The sequence below is a fragment of the Thermobia domestica genome, chromosome 8 (genome assembly GCF_964235325.1).
Source record: "Thermobia domestica chromosome 8, izTheDome1.hap1.1, whole genome shotgun sequence".
NCBI lineage: Eukaryota > Metazoa > Arthropoda > Insecta > Zygentoma > Lepismatidae > Thermobia > Thermobia domestica.
Window position 1 is genome coordinate 69,858,430 of NC_137461.1, and position 14,943 is coordinate 69,873,372.

The 14,943-nt window shown below is 35.1% G+C and overlaps 1 protein-coding gene across 1 annotated transcript in view; it reads right to left on the reverse strand.

Moving 5' to 3' along the window:
• The window catches only part of Schip1 (Schwannomin interacting protein 1), a 523,495-nt gene extending 511,550 nt beyond the window's left edge, over nt 1-11,945 (reverse strand). The window contains exon 1 of the mRNA XM_081768603.1: nt 11,695-11,945. The gene's annotated coding sequence lies outside the window, so the exon portion shown is untranslated. The remainder of the gene's footprint in view (nt 1-11,694) is intronic.
• Between the last annotated feature and the right edge of the window lie 2,998 nt (nt 11,946-14,943).

The window sequence follows — 14,943 nt, forward strand, 5'->3', positions numbered from 1 at the left end:
CAACTTCAAAAATATTTACTATTTTTCTTTGTTATTGTATTTTTTTTACATTTAAGAAGATTGTAATGTTGTAAAACAAATGATTTTGCAACTTGCAATTATAATAAAAAATATGTAGTGGAAACTTAAGAACAGTGTTTAATTTATTTCATTAATTAATACTGATCTCTTTTCAATTACTTTGTTATTGCAGTAGTATTGTGGATTGGTGTATAAGATAGCAAGGAAAAGTTCCTCAATCTCTAATGGGTATAATGCGTGTTTGTTATTTGGCTTTGTCTATTGATTTTTATTTTTCAATAATATGCTTGGTTAGTGCTAGTATCCATTAAAACGCAGTTCTGAACAGAACAAAATGAATTATATTAATAACTATACGTTACAGTTTCAAGGACCTAACGTCCTCTTTATCAGACGCAAACATTGAGAAAAGACTGTTGACAGCAGATCTTATCAACTGATGGTTATTTAATGGTTAATGGTTTTCCAGAGCGTTATCCAGAACCATGGAGTTTATTGTTTAGTACTAGTAAAATGTACAATCGGAAGACGTCGCATCCTGACCCAACATGTAAGTATTCCTCTTTAGTGTTTTCCTACATTTTTGCACATTTAGGGAGCTTTACCCTCTCCCTCTTGCCCAATTTTCCTCTCCAATGAACTTGGTATGTACTTTGAACGAATAAATAATCACTGAAAGTTTCATTTGAGTCGGTTCAGATGTTCAAAGTTATCGTGAGACCAACACACAACACAAATGCTGAGCGAGTCGAATCGCAGACTGCTTCACATTCAATAATCCATATTTTCAGTCTTCCGAAGTTAGCTCAGCCAAACCTCTACGTTGAATGGTAGTTCATCATCCAATGCTGTCGTGTGCGCAACCAAATGTAGCATAATTCCCTGACGTTCCCTAACGTGTCTTCGCTGCGGATGAGGTAGGGTGGAGATGCATTCGGTTCGACACATTTTACTTTTTACATGGTATTCCTGATACTCAGATCTGTTATTTATTTAGGCATGAGTTATTATTTATATAGTAATAACGCAAATACACTCGATAATATCTGCGTCATTATATATGAATAATAACTGTGTAAATAAATAATATCCGAATATCTCAGGAATAGCATATAAAAAGTCAAAGGTGCCAAACCGAATGCATTACCACCCTACCCCATCCGTCGCAAGGACACGTCGGGGAACGTCAGGGAATAATGCTAGATTTGGTTGGGTAAACGTCAGCGTTTGGATGATGAACCACCATTCAACGTCGAGGTTTAGTTGGGGTAACGTAGGGAAACTGGTGGGATTTGGTTGGGTGAATGAAGGCCCAACATTCTCAAGGTTGTTGGGGTTTAGTTGGCCCAACGTTGGGAGATGGTTGGGAATTGGTTGGGTAAACGAAGGCCCACCCTTCTTTTGGTTGGGGAATAAGTGGGAAATGGTTTGGGTGGGAATTGGTTGCCAAAGCGGCCAAACATGACGTTGGGCCACCGTTTGTATGTCGCATTACCACCATTTTCCCAACGTTGGGCCAATCGATTTTGCTACTAGGGGAGGCACTGTACATGCAGTATTTGATGTATAAGTTAAGGATGAAAGTATTTGTTTTGAGAATACCAGGAAGGTACTGCAGTATGTTGTAGCTATATAGTAAAATTATGGCACATTTTACTTGCTTTAGTGCTAAATTCTCTTACCTATAAATTGGGCTATAAATTTAAAAGAGTTTATACAGTTTTAGCTAGTTTCTATGTATGATTTAGCTATTTTTTTCTGAAGGCATAACTCCTTTAGCCTAGCCGGCATAAATGTGGGACGTAAAACCCACTGAAGGCATATGTCAGTACTGTTGCCTCTTATTGCCAATTGCACTCTATAGGAATCGCCACTTTCGTTTTCAAAACAGAAATAAGGTAAGAGATGGGAGCTATTCTTACACAACCAAATACAAATTATATAGCTTCTTAATAGGCTGTTTCGTATAACCATTTTCTCATTATAGCGATCCGTGCCGAAACGGGAAATCGTGTGTTCTCAACACTTCTGGATTGAATAGAGCTCGTAAAGTTCGAGATGAAAACTTAATCTTGGGACGCTAAAGTAGTATCAAATTCTCGCTAATCGTTCTTGCTTTTCCTCCTTGTAGATCATACCTTTACCGAAGGTAGCAGTAAATTTCTACCACTTCCGGTTTTAGCAAAGAAACATAAGGGATCAAAATTGAATATATTCTTGGAACGGTAAATTAAGTCCAGAAAACTACTTCTCACTATCTATTAGGCCTACTCTTTTTGCTCCATGATAATCAACCTTAAAATTGAAATGGTTAATTTCTACCACTTCCGGTTTGAGTAGAGGCTTAATGGAGGAGATAAAACTTACTTTTAGGAAATCGAATTTATTATTTTTATTTTATTTTTATTTTATTTTATTATTATTATTATTATTTTTTTTTTTACATAAACACTTTTTGCTGTCGTAGTGCTATTTCTCTATTACCCGTCGACGGATAAACGCCAGATCGCCAGGCAGACATTGTCTTTCCATATGTCTTCCTATATTTATGGATAGCATTTATTTGTGCATGTAAGTCTTAAAAGAGGGAATGGTCTTGATTTGGCCAAAACTTGCATTCAAATTTCAATATGAGAAAAGAAGCGAAAAGAGCTCATATTTGTTCTTAAATAAAACACAATTAATCAAATTTATAATGAATGCTTTTGTTTACCGTTGAAACTTTGCAGAGACAGGTAATCCCTATACTATTGTTCAAGACTTGACTGACAAAGCTGTATGCTGTATGCAAATGAATTGCTTTCCAATGCGCTGCTGAATGATGTAGGAAGGAAGTGGACAGAAATCAATGCTTGTTACCATGCTTTTCAATGCACACACTCTCTCTCTGTCTCCCGTTGGCACACTACCAACCGCTTGTGTCAACAATGTACAACAATCATTGTTACAGGATTGTTAACGCTGACATAGACAGCAAATGCTGGTAGAAACTAAAGGTGTGCTGCTTGCTTCATTCAGATCCAAGCTTTATTGTCTTCAGGAACAAAAACAACTTTGCAGTGTTGAGTTTAGATATACGATAGAAGCGGAGAATCTCGCTTCCCTTCAGAAAATGAATAGTTATATAGCTTCATATTTCATACAAACAGCCAATCTGAGTAATAATGCTGATGTTCTTTGAGCTTTTGAAATGAGCTTCCCTCACACTCAGAATTGAATCCGTGACTTCCATAACTGCACAAGTTCAGCTGAAGAGATATTGAAAAACTCAATAAAAAACTGAAAATTTGTTGGAAATGTGAACTTTGAAATCAGACTTTTTCATATTTAGTGACATTTGTTATTCAGCAAAGTGTAAGTGTGAAAAAAGTCTGATTTCCAAGTTCATATTTCTAACAAATATTCAGTTTTTATTGAGTTTCTCAATGTCTCTTCAACTGGGCTTGTGCGGTTATGGAAGTCACGGCTTCAATTATCACTTGTTCTAAAGTTTGTGTTGAAATTTATAGAATTGCCTGATAAATCTGTGGTTCCACCTGGAATCAAACCTAGAACCACGCCCAAAATAGGCATGTGGGTTTATCCATTTAAATACAGGGAGCATTCAACTATGCTATTTGGATGCCAGAAAACTTCAAAGAAAATGCTAATTTGGAGGCAGACGCATATCCAGAAACTTTTGTCGGGTGGTGTCCCAGCTTTTGGGGGAGGACGGTTCAATACTACAAACCACTAAGGTAAACGCGCCGGATTTCGACAGGTTAAGGACCTTTTTCAAAATCAATTGCCTATTGTGGCCATAATATTGGTCGGTGTTGGCCCATTTTTTTCCTTGAAATGTACAGTCTCTACTAATACTAAAAGTCACTTCAAGGATCAAATGCTAATGTTAAAATTTTTTATGAAACTGGAACTTGCCAATGCAACCCGAATTCGACACACTTCACCTGGTTTCGACAGTTGCGGTACCTGAATTCGACACCTTCAATTATATCCATGTAAAACATTAAGTCGGCATTATTATTAGTAGTAATCTCTTCTCAGCTTCAAATATTGTTTTATTATTATGCAGAAATTATCAGACGGGCAAAAGAACACAACTTAAATTTTCTGAACTGAGTAGTTACTTCGATTATCCTCAATTCGACATGCAGGAACCTGATTTCGACATTCCATATCGAACTGAGGTTACAACTATCGGAGAATTATGCAACAAATAGCTCTATGAAAGACTTTGAACATACTTGTACGTTTACTTATTCAGTTAAAATTATATTTGCACTACTGAGCATGAATTCGACAACCTTGTCGAAATCTGGTTCACGTTACAAATAAAGGCTCGTGTTTTCGACAACCCCCCGTTCATCTTACATCACAACCTTTGTCCCCACAGAAGAAAACAAAACGCACTGATTGAAACTCCTTTACAACATTAAAGTACCACTATTTGCTTGAAGCAAACCTAGCTTTAATAAAAGTCTTACGAAAATAACCTGCTGTCTTATGATTTTCTTAAGATTATGTGTTTTTTCTCGAAGAGTGTATCACACACACAACAATGTACTTCTTTTCTCCATGCGTATGACTTATCTACTGTAACCGCACTTTTGACACGAGAAAAGACACTCTCATAATGTTGCCACTTCTATTCACGATCGTAGGGATGACATCTTACGCTTATTTCATAACATTTAAGCACAGGTATGTCGAATTCGGGTGCCTGTCGAATTCAGGCGCGTTTACCTTACGTCTATGTAGTGGGTATTATTCTGCACATGAAAAGACGATAAGTAGACCTAATTATAAAATACTTCCACCTATATTTAAAAAAAAAGACAGAACTAGAGAGTACAGATGAAGTGTAAGACCAAATTTTCACACTGCATCAATATCATTTTCTGGATCACTAGGTGTTCTCGGTGCTATCCTAAACGCTGCTTGAATAGTGCTGCGTTGCCAGGTATTGTCGAGTGCTTACTGGTGCCAGATAATAAAAGAAGTAATCATGGAATTCTGTTTGGATACTTACTGTAGAAATTAGTTTTCGACACTTACCGCAATTCACGGCTAAGTTCCGCTTCTCGAACTGCAACGCTAAAATTCAGGAATTAAACGTGTAAATTTGGCACCAACGCATTATGGCCTTCTGGTCAAGTTTCGCCTCAAAATTTATTTCCTTAAATGTAAATTAATATTTAAATAAAATGTGAAACATAACACGAAAAACGGTTAAACAACATATCTATTTCGTAATAAGATGGTCACTTTAATATACTTTACACATACAAATAAACATTTCATAAAATTGTGCACTTCTAATAAGATCTAACAGCAAGTGCCATCTTGTGTGCTCATTGTAAAAACGATTCAAATATTTTCTTTTATTTGTTCCCTTTTTCGATATCAGAAGACACAACCAAATGAATCAGTGTCTTGTGTTGTAGCTAAAACATAACTTTATCTTATAGTACAGTATTTATAATATGTAACGTTTCATTACGCAGTACTTAAGGCAATGAGCTAAAATACGTGCTGACTTCCGGGTAGTGATCCACCTTAAACAAGTATAGTTTTATTGAGAAAGTGTATAAATGTATATTGAGTTAAGAAGTTTTGGGGGGAATCCTGACCCAGTGGACTCCCCTTGTGGGTGCGCCACTGTTCAGAGAATAGTGGAGCGTTTAAAAGTTCAAATACATTAGTACAAGGTTTATCACGACACAAAATGAATTGGGACGCGAGCGAGACAACATGTAAAGCTGTTTCGTTAAAAAAAAAAAAAAAAAAAAAAAAGTCTCGTGTCGTGACATTTACATCTCATCTTGAAAATGTATCTGTTTCTATTGGATAGATTTGTGTCGTCTTGCCTTGTGCACGTCCCTAAAAAATTGGCGCTGAAATTTCAGAGAAGTGTCGAGAAGCAGCAACTAACATTTGTTCAAAACGTATACCTAATTTAAACGAGAACATTAGATACAATTTAAAGTAATCCTATATAGAGAGAGAGGGATGTTGAAAGTAAGAATCACATGTTCTCTTCTGTTTCTGTTTATGATAAATATACGTCTGTGAAATTAATTTTTCATATCTGTTTCGTGTAGTTAGTCTATATGCTGTACCAATAGAAATCACGAACCTGGGAGTTCTAAAAATATTAATATACATGCATATCAATAGCAATAAAAAGATTTATGTAATATTTAGAACTCTAGCTTTAAGTTGTAATATAAAGTTTTTCTTTCTTCTTCTTCTTTTTTGAAAATCTGTCTAGTATAAGAGGGATGTCCCTCGCTTCTTAAGTCATCCTGAGATAAAAGAGTACGCACAGGCTTAACGTTAACTCTTTGTTCCAGAAGGGTCAGTCAGCATGCACAATATATGAACTCATTCTATCTTTATCAAACTTAGCACAGTGGTAGACCTTGGCCTGCTTAGTACGCATGTGAAATATTTCCCTGTGTAGAACTTTTGTTCCCTAATTACGGACCATCAAAGTTGGAATTTGGGCATAGACCTTGACCTGCTTAGTATGTATGTGAAATATTTCCCTGTGTAGAATTTCGGTTCCCGAGTTATGGATAATCAAAGTTCGAGTTTCGGTTTAGATCTTGACCTACTTAGTAAGCATGTGAAATATTTCCCTGTGTAGAACTTTGGTTCCCGAGTTATGGGCTTTCAAAGTTGAAGTTTGGGCTTAGTAGACTTGACCTACTTAGTAGGCATGTGAAATACTTCTCTGTGTAGAAATTTGGTTCCTGAGTTATGGGCCATCAAAGTTGATATTTGGAAGGAGCAAGCTTCTAAAAAAAATCTAATTGGCATTTATTATAAAATTACACTGAACAAACCGTTAATCGTTAATTTGAGAAATCATATAGATTTACTAAATCAATGTAGGACGAACTGTTTCAACAATTGTGGGGATTTGCTAGTCTTTTAGGTTCATTAATATTTTTTCGTATACTTTTTACTATAAACTTATATCAATGGGAAAGAATGAAACAAATAAATTCTCATAGATAATAAATAAATAAATCAATCAATCAAAGGATCACACACTTGAGATTTCGATTTCGTTCAGTAGATCTAAACCACTGGAAGATGTTTATGCTGACATCTAACGGCGCGATATTTAACTTCTACTGCCTTTGTTTCAATAATATAAGAATGGGATATATATATATATATATATATATATATATATATATATATATATATATATATATATATATATATATATATATATATATATATATACACCTTTCAAGTCGCCGTTACCCTGGAGGATATTAACGGATTCGTTTTGTTAACGAACTCAGTCGAGATAATTGAACAAATTCAAAAATTTCTTCCCGAACAAGAAATATCGTGTAGAGTAACGGACGTACGGACGTACTAACAGCAATCTTACTGTATAAGTCTCATTTGCATGATCCCAATAAAAGCAAAATTAGAGGGTTGAATGCCAGAGTCGCCTAAGCGCCAAAATAGAGCCAAATTTTCGGTTAGATCCACCCCTATAGATGTCATTCTTTACTCAGGGAGACATTCATCTATCGGGAAACATGACTCATTCATTGTTAGGAGAGAGGCGATTTCTTGTTAAGATATTAAAACTTATGGAAACGCTGGTACTTTAGGTCCAATTTTCTCGAAATTATGAACGTAGCACATAGACTAATCCGGCATTTAACCGTTCAATTACCATTATCTCCTCATTTATCCAAAGTTTTGTATCGCTTAACCAAATCGATTGTTTTTATTAGTAACAACTTCTGTGTGTGTCTTTATAATATCACACTATACAAGTTTCGTGTTTGTGCTTAGAAAACAAGACGTTAGAAAGAAAGAAAATTGTAAGAAATTTATATGAATTTGAAATTTAAACATCATATAGACCTATATATGAATAAATGTAATAAATATTTGCAGCTTTTAAAATCCTGGGTTTTATTGAAGGGTCAAAGTCTTTTTTTTTTTTTTTTTTTTTAAAAAAAGCGATATTATCGTTGTAAATTATAAAGGCTTTGTTCGGTCGAAACTGGAATATGGATCCTAGTATAATTTTGGGATCCTTTCTATCAGTGTTGCAAGCAACAAATAGAGAAAATTCAAAACAAAAATAAATAGTTTTCAAACCAGAGGCGGATTCAGAAGTGGGTGCCCCCCAGGGAGGAGGATATATTATTTTCTGTTGTTTCAATGAGATGAGACGGCAAAAATTTTCTTTTATAACATATTGCACGAACAATGTGTTAGTACATACTAGCTAACATTCCTACATGTTACGTCGGATAATATTTTACACCCCCTCCTAACATTCCATCCTTTTTAGAAAGAATTCAGAGATACAAATCTTCCGTGGTTCAGAGGTGGATCCAGAAAGGGCCGCGTGCCCTCTCAAGGGAAAATCAACTCTTTCTGTGTTATTTTCACAGACGACAAAAGTGTTTTTTCGTCACTATACTTGACAAATACTCTTCTCTCTATTGTTAGAAAAGAGCAGTTAATATCCCCAGGGGTATAGCGGGTAATATTTTGCCCCTTCACCTTTTGAATCTTACATCGTTTTGCGCAAGAATGAAGAAATATTAACCTTCTGTGGGCCAGTAGAGGTTTTTAGGATTCAGGTGCCAATCCTCTCAAGAGAAAATATAGCTCTTTTATGCTATTTCAATTAGATAAGATGACTTGTTTTATAATACTTCCGACACTTATGCATAACATAGTTTGAGTATCCTATACCAAATTCATCTTGTCGTTTATTTCTTTTCAAACAATAACATCTTGTAACAAAATTAATTAAAATGAAGTCGCCTTAATTATTATCTCCATTCTTCTAAAAGTCGTAGAAGATACGCTAATATAAACGTTTCAAAGAAATCAAAATTGATATTTTCGATCAAAGTTGTCATTCGTATTTTGAATTTGGTAGGATTCTCTATAGGCGGGAGGCCGGAATGCTGCAACCCATTGTACCCACTTTAAACGAACCCTGCACCTGACATCGGCGGACGTCCAGGAAGAAAAATACCCTCTGCACATCCTCAGGTTCTTCCGCCACTAATCATATGCCAGTGTTCTCCAAGATTGTACTTCATGTATGCAGTATTCACATATGCTCTCCAAGATTGTTTTAACATAAAGGAGATTTTCTAGTACTTTCTATCACATTAATTATTATTGAGGATTGAGGATTAATGAGTGAGACAGAAGTTTCAAAATCCATCTCTCTTGGTGGAGAGCGGCCTAGAGCATGAAGGTTGATCTAACATGATGGTGTCTCCACGCCCACGAATTGGACCAGATGTAAATCCTTACTGATAGGTACGAACCCACATTAATAGTAGATCCTATCATTTATAACCACGAGCAAAACATAAAAAGACAAAACACTAGGGTGAATAATACAAAATTTAAACTGAATCTAAAGATCGTTGTACGTATACAAAGTAATGTGTATAATAATAATAATAATAATAATAATAATAATAATAATAATAATAATAATAATAATAATAATAATAATAATAATAAACACAATATGTGTTATGTAATACATTTTACGCCGTATAGTAGATATTTCTCCCTTCTCTCTGGTTTTCACTCTACTGAAAAATTAGGCTGCGGTGACTTAGTGGTAGGGCGGGCGTTCACCTCTGGAGCATGGGGTCCTTGATTCGATCCCAGCTTGCGTAAAGTGAGCTTTGTGGTGGACAAACATGATGTGCGTTAGTTTTCTCAGGGTACTCCCGTTTCCTCCCACTTTCTTCATTTCACCATTTCATTCATTTCTCATTATCACCGTCTCCTTTAGCCTAGCCGGCACAACGCTGGGACGTAAAATTTAACGATTTCTTTTCCTCTACTGAAAACTAAAGTGTGCAAAATCAAGAAATAACCTCTGAATATGACAAAATGCAATACTTTGGCAGTGTAAATCCTTTAGTAATGAGTCAAAAAAAAAAAAAAAAAGGACTTCTATTGCACTAAATTATTATGCATCCAGAACATAAGCAGGAAAATATGTTTAGGAAAAGAAGAATCTACATTTGCTTTTCTGTTTTTTTTTTTTTTTTTTAAGCTAGATTCGAAAATGTCTTAAAATATTAGTCTAAACTTGAGCATTTCGAGGGAAGAGTGGTTCTGACCAATATATCCCTGAATAAGACCTTGATATTGAAATATACTAAACAAAGCATCATTTTACTTATATCTAATAAACAAATAAATCGGTCTTTTGAAACGTTTAAGTGTATTATTTCCTAATTTTATACAATTTATTCATGTGTACGAATATTTATATTATGAATGTTTATGAATTTACGAATAGTTACGAATTTATGAATATTTATTCATGTGTACAGGTCAGAACAAGAAAGAAAAAGACTTTTAAAAGCAGTATTCTCACAGCTAATTAGAACTAACAGTTTAATAATTCAGCTTGAAATTAAAATATCGAAATGCTAAAGATTAGTTAAATTTGCTAATGGAAAAGTCCTGAAAGAAGCGGTCTACGAGAATTTTGAACAGGTCAGCAGGCCCGTAGCCAGCCCAAAAATATAGGGGGGGCTCGGAAGAAGTAAGGGGGGCGATCCAACCATATTATAATTAATCACGATATCACTGGTTCTTTTTTTATAAATTGAGCCATTAAATAACACACACTCCGTTTTTGTAATAATTCCATTTATTTATATCTTGTTGTCCTGACAACCTCCTATCGACAATCATATTATTTTAAAACATATGAATATCTCTTTTTTTATATATCGATATTATATCTAACTTCCTTCTTTTTCATCTTTTTCTTCTTCGAATAATCTAACCAGTCTAGTACATATATAAAATACTTTACGCCCAAAATTTACAAGTAATAAAAATTTACAAGTGTACAACGTACCGTTGTATATTACGGCGCCCGACGGACTTATCTTTTTAATATTATAGTTCATTTGCAAGCCTACCGTGAAAAGTTTGGGGCAGTAAAAATTTAGGAGTTCCCGAAACCCCATGCCCCCGTGGATACGGTTCTGCAGATTAGCACCTTCATATTATTTTTCTGCTTTAATTAATTTACAAAAAAACACTTAATATAAGACAATCACAATAGGAAAATACACGTATTAACAGTAACTCCCATTAAGAGAGTTTATTTTTTACTATTTGTTACTTAAATACTGAAGAAAATTCATGTAGAAAATATATATATCATTACTTGGCTTCATGCACAAACAGCTGATACAAAATTACATCATCAATGACAACAGCACCTGGAAATAAATGTTACCAATAATGCATTTCGGCAATTCAAGAAAAAAACAATTGAAAGTGCATGCGTAATCTAGAAACAAAATTTGTACACCTTTTGTGTTATGTTTTTGTCGCAAAGAACAAAATAATCTACTCTGTAACTATCAGATGAAATTCTTTTAGCTAGTTATATAATTAATTAAAAATTCATAAAATTGAATACTATATAAAAAATTATCAGGGCGTTTCTTAAATGTGTCATAACCGCTGTAATGGTGAAAAAATGAGATCAACTCATTCAAATATACTACCAACAAAGAGAATCGTGGTAAAGTGTATTAAGCGAATAAATATGCAGTGGAAAGCTCACTGGAATCTTAGAAACGCGGTACAGATATGGATTATAACATCAATACATACCTTGTAGAAGTCTCATTCTGATTTCCGCCCTTCTAATTTTTCAAACTGCACACATCCTTTTACAACCACTGTGCAATGTGTATTGGAGAAACAATACGATCACACCTACACATTCTCATAGGCTTGTACAATCCATAGGTGACATACCGTAGGCGTTATACGATATGGCTAGACTATCTGGTGCCTTCCACCTCCCACCCGATGCATTTACTACAGACCCCACTACTACAATTTCATCCCCACTATCACTATCAACAGTCTCCCCACTTATAAGTTCTTCCTAGACCAGACCCTACACGTAACGTGAAAACCAGGCATGACTCATCGATCTATATTTCCCTCCCTTCTCTCTCTCTCTCTCTCTCCGGTGTTGGTCTACTCCTACCTACTCTGTACTCCCTTTGCTGCTCCGGTGTTGTCATGGAAACCAGCTCCCTCCTTCCTCTTCGTCTCTCGAAATTCCGTGTTTCTACTTCTCTCTAGTTGTACCTTCTCTCCGGCCCCGTTCTGCTCTCTCTAGCTTCTTTTGAGGGGTTTGAGCGGAGGAAAAGGGGATTTCGCACGTTACGCAACCATATTTATCCACGACGTATAAACATATATACATTTAGAAAAACTGCGAACTGTCAAACTCTTGTAATTTGTCTTCCTTATCTTTTCTTTGTAATTGAAACATTTTTTTTTTCGTTTTGAGATTACTATTGTTGCTTCTATTGCACATAAATTATGCCGCTTTTACAAGTTATAATACTCTTGTTACAATAAATAAATAAATGATTTATTAACATAGCTCCACAAATATTTAAAAACAAACTGGATACAATTAATAATGAAATTCACCTATTGGGACCGAAGTTAGAGAATAAATACTTGTATTTAGAGAGTTTTAAAATATGGTGTTGGAGGAAGATGGAGAAGATAAAATGGACAGAGGAAGCAACAAATGAAGATGCTTTAAAACGAATAGGAGAGAAGAGGACACTTTTAGCCAGCATCCTAGATTGGATACATCTTGCGAAGAAATTGTCTTCTTCATACGGCCCAGAGAAGGCAAAAAGGGAAAGAAAGCGAGGAATAGGAAGAAGAAGAATACAACTGCCGGATGATTTGAAAAATATAATAAAATATTGGGAGTTAAAAGAGGAAACTGAAGATCGAGAAACGTTGAGGAAACATTTTGAGGCCTACACCTAAATAAATAAAGCCTCATTAGCCCCAGGAGCTGCCAAAAGGCAGTATACTTAATAATAATAATAATAATAATAATAATAATAATAATAATAATAATAATAATAATAATAATAATAATAATAATAATAATAATAGTGGGACTGAGGAAAAAGGAAAACCTCACTCAGAATGAATAGGCTGGAATTCGAAGCTCCTGATTGCGCAATGAGAACACTTGATGTTCATTCACAGTTGGTTAATGAATATTTTCAGGATTATTCCAAGATTTCAGGGAAGCATCGTACATAGAACGCCGCTTGCCCTCACTAGACAGAATAATGCATTATTAATAATGATTTACGAATAATGCATTAAATATAAGAGTGTCTTCTAAGTAGAACAACACGCTACGCCACTGTAAGTTTAATTCTTACTTAGATTTCAAAAATTAATTTTTCAAGGTAGAATTAATATAAAACGAAATGAAAATGAAATCTTACAGTTTGACGTCCGACGTTTAATGTTAGGCTAAGGGAGATGGATGATTAGGGCAAATGAATAATGATGAAAGAATTGGTGAAATGAGAACGAGGGAGGAAACGGGAATAACCCAAGAAAACTCATGAACACGATGTTGTCCAGTAGAAACTTTTACTTGGCCAAGGATCGAACCAAAACCTCCATGAGCCAGAGGTAAGCACTTTACCACTTGAGCCATTGTTCTCCCTATAATTAAGATAGATGCATTTTTGGAAACAAGTAACAGTGTTACGTCTACATCTTGTGAAGCAATTTGGTTTGTATGGCGTGATATTTTCTCAATATTCAAACCGGAAGTAGTAGTAGATCTCTACTACGTCCGGTTTTAGTACAGCGCCTAAGGATTAGAGTGGAGGTGGAATACATTCTTGATACGCTTAATTGATTGCAGAAAAGCGTTTCTCGTTAGCTATCTATTGTCATTTTTCAGTTTATGGCAACCAACGTTGAAACCGGAAGAGGATAATTTCTGCACTTCCGGTTTGAAGAAAGAAGATGGTGTCTATTCTTAGAACGCTAAAACACAATTCCAAACAATCCATTTCTCGCTTGTGTCGTATCGGTTTTGCTCTATGTAGAACAGTATTGAAACCAGAATTTGTAATGGATTTCTATTGCTGGATATGATAGCGAAGATTCAGGATATATTCCTAATACAGTGAAACCTGTCTTTAGCGGAATCGAGCGGGACTTGCAAAAATTTCCGTTAAAGTCAGGTTTCCGCTTAGTGGAGGTAGACCTTTCCTCTTTAAAAAAAAAATACATGCTTATAAGGGGGCATACTGAGAAAATGTATTGCTGTACGTACATTGTTCGATTACAGTACTTCTTTCTTCTACGAATAAATACACAAAAAAGTTTAAATGAATACAAAATATACTATGCACACGTTTTCTTTACTTTTCTAATAGCCAAGCAGGGTTTTCTGTGTACATTGTTGCTTGGCTGCTTGACTTTCCGCATACACTTTAGCCTGAGAAATTATACTAAGTGAATCAGAATCATTTTTCCGTAAGACAAATTTTTCAGTTCCTTTAAACTTCTGAGAGCATCTTGATATGTATTTATTCTACACTCTTCTTCGAACTCGGTATCGTATTCCTCTTCTTCCTCTATCTCGTTTTCTCCTTTCCGACATTCCGTATGATTTTTGATTAAGTTGCGAGGATTAAGGACAATTTGTGGGGGGTGAATATGAGTAGTGGTTGGGGAAGGTAAACACTGTCCAGAAATATTTAACAAAAGAACGAACATTTTATCGCAGACAGGGTAATGTATATGTCTCACAAAATGTCTAAACATCTTCTAAACGCTGTAGTCCGGAACTCAGAATTTTCCGTTAAATGTTTATTTTTCTTTCCGTTGTCCGCGTAACACAGTTTCCGCGAAGGGACTTTTTACACGTTTTGTTCTCCAAAATTCATGGGACCGTGAAATATTTCCGTTTAAGACAGTTTTCCGTTTAATAAAGGGTCCGTTGAAGACAGGTTTTACTGTATTACTGAAATGGACTCAGTTTCGGAGGAAGTGATGCCTGAC